The 12,313-nt window shown below is 30.4% G+C and overlaps 1 pseudogene; it reads right to left on the bottom strand.

Moving 5' to 3' along the window:
- Nucleotides 1-6,433: 6,433 nt before the first annotated feature.
- Nucleotides 6,434-7,412, bottom strand: LOC148311241 (uncharacterized; annotated as a pseudogene).
- Nucleotides 7,413-12,313: the final 4,901 nt, after the last annotated feature.

Raw genomic sequence — 12,313 nt, 5'->3', positions numbered from 1 at the left:
GGGTGATACTTTGCACCACCTTCTGTAAAGAAATTGTAGAGCTGGTCATCTCTGATACATGTCATTTTTCATTCTACTTTCCATTGTTTCTGATAGATGGCACTTCAATCTACTTTTTAGTTTACAGAAGTAACAGTCGGTCGCTATTGCTTCAATGCGTTTTTCCTGTCCGAACGTAAAGAAAGTTTTCTGTCTGAAAATTGTGTCCGAAAAAATCCAGTGAAATCAGTATACTGAAACTAGTTACAACAAGTGAGTGGTCTCTAAATCGTAGGTAAGTAGGCCCTGCTTTTCTCAAATGCTGTATTTTTTTGTTACGTTATCAAGTTTGTGTAAAAAAAATTTTTTTTTAAGAACTGACTTGTATTGACCACATTTGGGGTAACATTGCACCAAGTGCAAAGTATTCACAAAAGGCCATAGTTAATTAATTTGATGAAAAGTCTTAAAACAGCTAATACAACTTAACATGTTTGCTAAATATCTATAGGTTTTGTGTACTTACTTAATTCCTGATGGTATATTTTTTTCAAAAATGTCAAGAACACACAAACATCGGCCTCAAACATGCCAGACGATACTGCGATTTTACACCGAAGAGAGTGGAGCAGTGTTTGGAGGCCATTCGAAATGGTACAATCAGTCAAAGAAAGGCTGAAGAAATTTTCGAAATCCCCAGAAGGACGATTAACTATAAGCTCAAAGGTCAGCACACAAAACCTGTGGGAAAACCTCCGATATGTGACAAGGGCGAAGAGCAATCCTTCGTAAACTGCATAGTAGACATGAGTGAGTACGGTTTCCCAGTGAGTGTTTTTAACATTCGCTACATTCTAATAGCCTATTTGGATAGATTTGGCAGAAGAGTACAAATATTAAAGAACAACGTACCAGGCTCTAAATGGATAAGATCATTTTTGCAAAGACATAAAACCTTGACTGTTGCTAAAACTAGTCAGTTGTTTAATCGGTTGCCATTAAAAGCGTATGACGATGACGTGCGCCAGAGTTTTCAACAGTTTTTGGAAGAAAACAGATTCAACTCAAAGAATTCAGTCTTAAAACGCAGGAAAACGATTCCGATTGAACCAGGTAAGAGCATTGCTCACGATCCAAATGTCGAAATGAACGTTGACGAGACACAAATGCTACCTGAACCAACTACATCAATGATCCCACCTTCCGCATCGAAACTTCCAGCATATCTAGCATTAACTGATTATAAGTTCACACGGAAGCTTTGAGGAAGAGGGAGAAGAACAAAAACGATGACTGAAACCAGTTATCGTATTTGTTCTTCCGTTTTATTAGGACCAGTAAAAAAGAAGGTGGGAGAATATGTCGTTTTTCGTTATGAAGGAGAAAAATTTCCGGGACAGATTTTGGAAATAAAGAAAGACAGAGCTGTTAAATCCATGCAGGAGAGTCTCAAATCGTGAAAGTGGCCGATGAAGGATGACTTTCTTCAATATTCTTGGAAGAATGTAGCGGGTTCCATAAAAGAACCGAAAATGCAATCCAAAAGAGGTTTCTTTACCGTCCCGGAACTTGACCATATTTAGACCTAATTTAATTTTAATTCCTATTACCTATGTAGTAAGATATGTTTTAATATCCACCTTTTATTTTATATAATTTTAAACCTTCAGTATTGAAAAAAAAAATTTTTTGTTAGATTTTTCAAAATATTTAAAAAAAAAATTCTATCAAGTGTCTTATTTTTCCATAATTATACAATATTATAATCTGCATTTAGTGAACTGTGAGCCAAAACCCTTCATAAGGTGCAACAAACTTGTAGGATAGCCTTTACTTTGCATCAATTTGGATTCTAGTACGAAAAGTGTAGAGAAAATATCATGGTGCAAAGTTGTACTTTACCCCGGGATACTTTGCACCAAAATATAAATTTAAAAAAAAAATACAGGCAAAATAGATAAAAATTTAAAAATGTATCAGACATGCTACAGGTATATGTGTTATTACATTGCAATAGTTGAAACCTCAGAAAAAGTAAAAAACCTGATCTGAATAGACAATTTTTGGAAAAAATGCAGTATTTTGGTGCAATGTATACCCACTTTACGGTACTTACCATAATCTTCATTAATCTAGGATTTTTTTCTACGTGCATTGGACAAGAATTGGAATGAATAACACAACTTCAGATTGGAAATAAATGCAGTTTATATAATATATATTATTGGGTATATTCGGTGAAAATGTGAAAAATTGACTAGTACAAATAATGAAAAGTCCATAGCTCCATAGTACATCCATATAAAATCTTCATTTTCTTAAGTAAATTACCATATATCCATGAATGTGCTATGTGCCCAGGGATCAATGTGCCAAAAAGCAGGAACAAATGCAACCAAATTCAAAATTTGTTTAGTTACTTATTTACCTTTTTTATTTCTGGCCAAATATTAGATGAAAAAATATCATTTTACACTATGAAAATTTCAAACACAAGGGATACACAAAGAGGCTAAGTAAAATTGAAAATTACAGTAAGGCCCATTAGCGCTGCTTCACATAAGTTCACAATGTTGTATTAGGATTCCCCGAAATCTTGTTGCTTTGATATTTGCATGCAGTCTGGTTTAATATCAATGCAGCATCTATCGAGATGACTTTATTTATCGCTTTTTCATTTAGCACTGAAACTTATTGAATTGTTTCCCCTGCGCTAAGTGGGGATTAATGGACATAGATTTTTGATGCTGCCTTTGGGAACATATTTATTAAAAAATAAAAACCATCTCTACTCGTGCATCAATAAGTACTCTTTCAATATCATAAAAAGTATAAATAAGTTTTTTTTTAATTTACGTTTGTATATGCATGTATTGTCTTCATATAACTTCTGACAGAATTACACTACTCTTTTTTTTACACAGAAGTACGTTAAAAGCTTTTTAAAATATACCAAAATAAAATAAAAATAATGCATATACATATACATATATTACTCCATTTGTTTTTATATCATTGTCTGTTTGTTTGCGAGTTCCTATTCTTTTTATTATTGAAGTTAGTTATTTGCTTTGCTCTTACTATAGGTGTCTCAATTTGATATAGAGATAGAAGATAGATGGAAGTCTGAGCATCCATTCTATAACATTTACCATTCTGCCCATTATTGAACACCCATTTTGCATTAATTTTTTGAAACCTGTATACACGTAATGGTCTCAATTTCCTTTCACATGCTAGTATAACTCTATAGATTTGGAAGTATGGCTGATTGTGGCACCACCAGTCGAGAAATTTGTAACGTATTTATTTAGCTTGCTCCTTGCTTATGGTATTGTTACAAGGCTAGCATTCAGTAAAAGTATTTTTATTAATTTAAGTAACAGCGTGAGCATTGGCATAGCCGGCTGTAGCCTATTCATTGGAACATTGAAACTGTGTAAAAAGAGAGTCCAGTATACTTTGTTTCTTACTTTTATCTTATTTTCACCTTATACATGATACCTGTTAAATTAATATAAATAATAATTCTCAATTATTATCATTCTGAAATGAAAATGTCCATAGCAGATCTTTGCAAATTATGGTCCAATGGCTACAAATTGCTCAGGTTTGCAGTGGTATTTTGTTTTCCGTAATAATTAATAATAAAAAAATTCCAATAAGGTTGTTGAAATTGAATAAGACTAATGAATAACTACATGGTTAAATCTTCATTAATAATAAAAATACATAGGTAATATTATAATATAATAGATATTTATTAAATAAATTTGGAAATGTCTGAAATCGAATAGATAGATATTTATTAAGGCAGTAATACACTTTTATTTTAATTCATATAAATAAATCCCTAATTTCACATCAACTTGGGTATGCAGTTTTTTTTTCATGCTGTATTTTTTTGGGTTTGTTTTCAATATTTGTAAAAAAAATCCCCACCATAAACTTTGCCCACTCTAAAACAGCAAAACATACGATTGGCCAACACGCGACACGTAAACCTGTTTTTAATATCAATGAAAATATTTACATGATGTTCCTATGCACTTAATGATGCAATGTATGGCCAACTTACTAAAATGCTGTTTTTGGATAAGCAAACTTTACAAATGAAAATTTTACAATAAATATTCGGATCTTTATAAATACAATTTAATAATAATATAGAGTATGTTAAATCTGATATTCCTCCTGATTGATAATGCTCTAAGTACAATAAATATAATGCATAAAATATCTTTTTTTTTAATATTATAATTTTAAATTAGCTTTATCTAAAAAAAAACCATGGTGACAAAAAAATATTACACATAATACTAAAAAAAACTATTAGATTATACCTCACATTGCTGATATTGATTTTTTTTAAATCATTCATGCTTCTCAAAATATTATATTAGTATTTATTTATATATTTTTTTTTTTTGCTTACACTTATATTTTTATTTATAATTAATCCATTTCTTCATCCCAATACTCATAAAAATTATTTACTTATATTAAAACATGTTTAAATGAAAAGTACATACTATATTTATAATTAAAAGGTATGCAAGGTATGAAATAAGACTTGAAGGGTTGAGTTAAACCTTTTTTTAATGAATTGTTTTCATTCAATGTGTTTGTATTTACTTTACAATATTAGGTACTTATTATGTTCTTGTGCAAAATTTAGAAACGGATTATTTTCCATTATTGAAAGCTGTAAATTGCCAATAAAATTGTTTAAAATGTTTTAAACTGTGTTTCATTACTAATCCAAAATTTTCTTATTCCAAAGAGTCGTTTCATTTTGTAAAAATGACATGGCAGACCATCCAGTCCATCTATGATTTCTGGTATAGTCAAATTTAAAGCATAAATACATGTATACACAAAATTTCAGACTCATTCAACAAGTGGGTTAAATTCGCTAAATCATTATAAGTAGATACCTTACAAACTCCTGCAATTGACAAATGGTGTTGGCATTAACTTTGTAATACTTCATAATTACTTATGATTTAATTAACATAGTTTAAATTATTAGAACATTTGGGTTTTTAACTAGTATCGGAAGTCTAGTATAATCAAGCTTACACATCTAACAAGGCATCAGGTTCCCACCAACCAGAAAGTCCACTGCTTACAATTCATTGGCAGAACTTCAGGATGCAGACCTGATTTGGGACGATGCAAAGGACCTGCTTGGATGCGGTTCATGGTCATATACTTCAAATATGGAGAATATATGGATTAAGTAAGTTAATATTATTTTTTAACATCTCACCCATAGATGTCTCTAGTGAAATTCTAGTGATTCAAGAACAATGTTTCGAGATTGGATTACATATATAGAACTTCCAAGAATTTGAGTAGTGTGGTTGTCAATCATGGGTGGAATTGGTGAATGTTACACGTGTGTAAAGTGATTACTTAAATCAGCCGATGACGGTCGTAAATGCCCAGACTTCCATATTCTTCTTCATCTTTGTTGAGGTGTTAAAAAAACTCCTATAATCTGAGATAATTTAGATTTGTGAACAAGTATTTGGACACAATCAAAATTTTGTAATTAATTAAGTTTGTTTCAAGAGAACAGTCCTCCCACCGATAGGTGTTTTTTTTTCATTCACACTTTGATGGAAGAACTGCTCTTTCAAAATATTAGTGTTTTTTTAAAACCCATAACTTATAATATAAGTTATGGGTTATTATATTATAATCAATATAAATAAAACTAAGTTAATCAAGTCATAAGTCAAACGTATGCAATACACATCAACAGAAAATATACACACTAAACAAAACAAAAGATTTTTATTTTTTATTATTATTATTATTTATTTTTTATTTATCTATTTATTTCATAATACATAGTTACATTCAAATATACATATTGTTTTCATTTATACATTAACTATATGTATTACGGCTCTTTAGGCATGGCCTGTGTTGAGCCGAATACTAGCATGTTAGTATGATTTTTATATTTATTTTTAATTTTTAATAATATTTTTATTTTTTATTTTTTATTTTTTATTATTAGATTATATACATAACATACAGGAGATACAATAATAATTTACAGTATAAAGGTTTTTCAATATAATAATTACACCTGGACTTTAATTAATTCACTTTCTACCTTGTCCCTTCCAATGCTAAGCAACCATCGACGGACACTGTTCTTAAAGACCTGATCACTACTGGAAATCTTGATGGTTAATCGTAAGATGAGTATGGTATTTAAGTGATGAATTAGAATTATCTTGGTACATTTCTTTCGATATTTTTATGATTTTGATTTCATTAATATGTTCTATGGTATAAAATATTGTCAGTGTCAATTTAAAAAAACCTATATTTTTGTTCAAAATCAAATTCTACTTTCTATTTACACATAATAATGTCCGCCTCCGTAGTGTAATGGTCAGCATGCTCGACCGTTCTGGAGGTCCCGGATTCGATTCCCAAGGGGGGTAAAATAAATATAAGTGATTTTTTCACTCTAATATTTATTCAATATTACACTGGACTGGTACCTGAAGTGGAGGGCTGATCACCTTTCCTTCGTGTGTAATCGATCGAGATAACACTGCGTTTATATGAAGCAGTGCCCTATGCACTATTGGGGAGCGGTAAGGAATTTTTTATTTTATTTTATTTTTATTTATTTACACATAATAAATAAGAGAGTTACTTTGTGTTTTCAAAACATAAAACCGGTTACAAATCTTTATCTATATTCAGCGTCAAATCAAATGTATTCTATAGTCAACGCGTTGCTGCAATATTTGTCTAAACACGGTTTGAGCTGTGTATGACGGACAGAACGTGTTAAATGATATTTATTATTTATGAGCATGAGAGTGGTTATTCATCAGTGTGAGTTAACATGTGGCTATTTAATTGAATTTTTTGTGAAAATGCCTTTCTGCATACTGAACATGAGAATGGTTTCTCACCGGTGTGAGTTAACATGTGGCTTTTTAAATCACCTTTTCGTAAAAATGCCTTTCTACATACTAACATGAGAATGGTTTCTCACCGGTGTGAATTAACATGTGGCTTTTTAAATGATGTTTTTGTGCAAATGCATTTCTACATACTGAACATGAGAATGGTTTCTCACCAGTGTGAGTTAACATGTGGCGTTTTAAATTAAATTTGAATGAAAATGCCTTTCTACATACTGAACATGAGAATGGTTTCTCACCAGTGTGAGTTAACATGTGGCTTTTTATATTAAATTTGAATGAAAATGCCTTTCTACATACTGAACATGAGAATGGTTCCTCACCAGTGTGAGTTAACATGTGGCTATTTAAAACATGTTTATGTGAAAATGCCTTTCTACATACTGAACATGAGAATGGTTTCTCACCAGTGTGAATTAACATGTGCCTATTTAAAACATGTTTATGTGAAAATGCCTTTCTACATACTGAACATGAGAATGGTTTCTCACCATGCTTATTTAAATCAATTTTTTGTGCAAATGCATTTCTACATGCTGAATATGAAAATGGTCTCTTGATAACCGTAACCCTCTGATCTGAAAACAAAATTATACAAACATATATATATATATATATATATATATATATATATATATATATATATATATATATATATATATATATATATATATATATATATATATATATATATATATATATATATATATATATATATATATATATATATATATATATATATATATATATATATTTATATATATATATATATATATATAAATATATATATATATATATATTTTTATATATATATATATATATATATATATATATATATATATATATATATATATATATATATATATATATATATATATATATATATATATATATATTTATATATATATATATATATATATATATATATATATTATATATATATATATATATATATATATATATATATATATATATATATATATATATATATATATATATATATATATATATATATATATATATATATATATATATATATATATATATATATATTATATACATATATATATATTTATTCTTTCAATTTCTTATTTCTTTCTTATTTTTAATTTCATTGTTTAAATAAAATGTTGTAAAACATATATGGCTGACTAAGTATTGCACCCACCACTTAGTCAAGCTGGAATAAAGAGTTAAAAAAAAATAAAATAAAAATAAAAATAAAAAATAAAAAAAAATATATATATATACATATATATATATATATATATATATATATATATATATATATATATATATATATATATATATATATATATATATATTTATATATATATATATATATATATATATATATATATATATATATATATATATATATATATATATATAAATATATATATATGTATATATATATATATATATATATATATATATATATATATATATATATATATATATATATATATATATATATATATATATATATATATTTATATATATATATATATATATATATATATATATATATATATATATTATATATATATATATATATATATATATATATATATTTATATATATATATATATATATATATATATATATATATATATATATATATATATATATATATATATATTACATATATATATATATATATTTATAAAAACTAACTAACTAACTAACCATCACGCCGCTTCTCCGCAGGGGTAGGCAGAGAGAATAGAGCGCCACACCACTCTGTCCTTGCAAACATTCTTCGCCTCTTCCACGTTCATGCATCTCCTCATACATACCCGCCGATTGTTACGACTCCTAACCTGACCACTTTCAAGTATTTGGCATACCTGATCGTGCCATGTTTTTCTCGGTCTTCCTCTGCTTCTTTTCCCGCTAACATTCGCCTCATAAATTTGTTTTACCGTTCTTTCCTCACTCATTCGTTCTACATGTCCAAACCATCTCAACACACCTTTCTTAATTTTATCGATAATGCTTATCTCAGCTTTGCATTCCTTCCTTATTTCACTATTCGCACATGTATCATACATCGTTTTGTCACACATTCTTCTGAGAGATCGCATTTCGACTGCATTCAGTCTACTTTCATCCTTCTTTTGCCAACTCCATGTTTCACTTCCATACATTAGAATTGGAACCAGGACTCCGTTGTGCACTGCCAGTTTAGCTTCCGCTGATAGGTTTTTATTTGCTATAACTGATTTCAGTGCACCATTCACTTTGTTCCCAGCATTCACTCTCCTTTCTATATCTTTATCAATCTTTCCATCCCTAGAAAACATACTACCCAAATACACGAAATCATCTAGCTGTTCCAAAATCTCTCCGTTTACCAATATTTCACATTCAGATCTGCATTCTTCTCTTTCAAAAACCATAATCTTGGATTTGCTAACATTCATCAGTAAATCACTTTCCTTGCACACATTATACACTTTTGTCACCAACGCCTGCAGGTCTTCTCTGCTATCGGCAAGAAGAACAGCATCGTCAGCATACAAAAGGCAACAGACAGTCAAATTATTCATTCTAGCTCCAACATTTAAATCTTTCAGTTCTTTCATGCAATTATCCATGTATAGGTTAAACAGCCACGGTGACATTACACATCCCTGTTTAACACCTTTAGAGATGCTAAGCCAGGATGAAAATGAACCACTTACCCTTATGCATGCAGTGCTATCCTCGTACAAGGATGCTATGCCTTGGATAAGGTTACTGCTTACCCCATACTCAGATAACACCTTCCATAGCTTCGTTCTATCAACTCGGTCATACGCTTTCTGCAAATCCACAAAAGCACGGAAAAGCTTTTGGTTTTTGGCCAAAAACTTTTCCGTAATGTTGCGCAAGGCAAAAATTTGATCCGTACATCCTCTCCCATTCATAAATCCACTCTGGACATCCCACACTTTGTCCTTTGTTATGGTTCTCACTCTTTCAATAAGGATTCGACCATACATCTTGCCAACAGCACTCAATAGACTGATTGCTCTATAGTTCCCACATTCCACCCTAGAACCTTTACCCTTGTAGAGAGGCATTATAACTGCCCTTCTCCAATCCACCGGAGTATAACTCTCCTCCAGACAACGGTTAAAGAGCCTATGCAACCATGTGAGAACTAATTCGCCACCATTCTTGACGTATTCTGCGGCAAAATTGTCAAATCCTAGAGCCTTTCCATTTTTCAACGACTTAGTGGCATTCTTAATTTCTTCCATACTTATCTCTCTTGAAACATCATTCACACATATTCGGGGAAATGTACTTACGTCACTAATGTTATTAATCGTATGTGCTTCATACACCTCCTCGAAATACTCTTTCCATCTCTCTTTTATATCTTTTTCATTCGTCACCATTTTTCCGTCTTTCGCTGCAATCGATTTCGTACATCCATTCAAGCTTAGACTTCGGGAGTTTTTGACTTCTTTCCAGAAAATTTTTATATTTTCTTGGAAATTTTTTGTCATTTTTACTCCTTCATCCTTCCTCAACAAACGTTTTCGTTCACTCACCCCTTGCTTAACTTTCATTTTACAATCCTTGTATACTTTTTTAACCGATTCATACTCAGCGGAGCTTTTATTCCTCACTGCCAAACACTTTAACCACGCATTCTTCTTCTCTTTCACTAAATCTTTAACATCATCATCCCACCACGCATCGCCTTTTTTCCTTCCTTGTACCGCTGTACCACACACTACCTTTGCGGATTCACACACACTACCTTTCAGATGTTCCCACATTTCATTTACATCTTCCGCAATCAACCTGTTGCATACGTCTGTTTCAAACTTAACTCTTATGTCATCATTCTGTAGTTTTTCTACTTTGACTCTAGAAGGAGCCGCCACCTTGTTCGTTTTGGCCCTCCACCCTTGGAACAGAATCACTCTTGAAACCACCAAAAAGTGATCTGTTTCCATTTTGGCCCCCCTGAACACTCTTGTGTCTACTGTGGCGGATCTCAATCTAGAGTCAATGACGACATAATCGATAATAGACCTTTCATCACATCTCTCCCAAGTATATTGATGGATTCCCTTGTGTGCAAAAAAAGTATTTGACACAAAGAGATTCCATTCTAGACACACCTCTAGCAATCTCTTCCCATTATCGTTCACTCTCGCATCTCCATACAAACCGAGCACTGATTAAAAACCGTCTCTCCTTGTACCAACCCAGCCATTCAAATCACCGGCCAGAATTACCTTTTCATTATTCATTTTTCCATTCATCACACTCATTACATTCAACCAAAACTCATCCTTCTCAGACTCGCTGTCGGAGTTGACGGGGGCATATCCTATTAAAACAAGTAGCTTTGTTAACCCGACTTTGAATCTGACAAACATGAGTCTTGCGTTGACGAACACATACTCTTTCATACTTTCTACCATCCTGGGTGATAGAAACGCGGCGGCGCCTCGACAAGCTCTATCTGACTCCGGGAGTCCAGACCAGAGAATCAAAGTGCCGTCGCGTTCCATCGATCCACTACCTTTTTTCCAGCTTTCAGTCACACATAACAAATCCAAACACTTATTTTCCATTACATCACACAGTTCATTCATTTTTTCATCCATACTTCCTCTTACATTCCAAGTCGCAATCCTGCATTCATGCGCTATCCTCTTCTATATATATATATATATATATATATATATATATATATATATATATATATATATATGTATGTATGTATGTATGTATGTATGTATGTATGTATGTATGTATGTATGTATGTATGTATGTATGTATGTATGTATGTATGTATGTATGTATGTATGTATGTATGTATGTATGTATGTATGTATGTATGTATGTATGTATGTATGTATGTATGTATGTATGTATGTATGTATGTATGTATGTATGTATGTATGTATGTATGTATGTATGTATGTATGTATGTATGTATGTATGTATGTATGTATGTATGTATGTATGTATGTATGTATGTATGTATGTATGTATGTATGTATGTATGTATGTATGTATGTATGTATGTATGTATGTATGTATGTATGTATGTATGTATGTATGTATGTATGTATGTATGTATGTATGTATGTATGTATGTATGTATGTATGTATGTATGTATGTATGTATGTATATATATATATATATATATATATATATATATATATATATATATATATATATATATATATATATATATATGTATATATATATATTTATATTTAAAAAATATAAAAATATACCTGTTTTTACATTAGACGATTTGAAATATGCTCCAACATCAATTTCAAGCTGTTTAGCATATTGTGGTCCATACCAAACCAGGAGTTCCATATTGGCATAAATATCCTTTACTGTT

The sequence above is a fragment of the Brachycentrus maculatus genome, unplaced genomic scaffold (assembly GCF_059751285.1).
Source record: "Brachycentrus maculatus isolate JH-2025_06_01 unplaced genomic scaffold, ASM5975128v1 h1tg000069l, whole genome shotgun sequence".
Lineage (NCBI taxonomy): Eukaryota > Metazoa > Arthropoda > Insecta > Trichoptera > Brachycentridae > Brachycentrus > Brachycentrus maculatus.
This window is presented reverse-complemented; position numbering and strand designations above follow the sequence as displayed.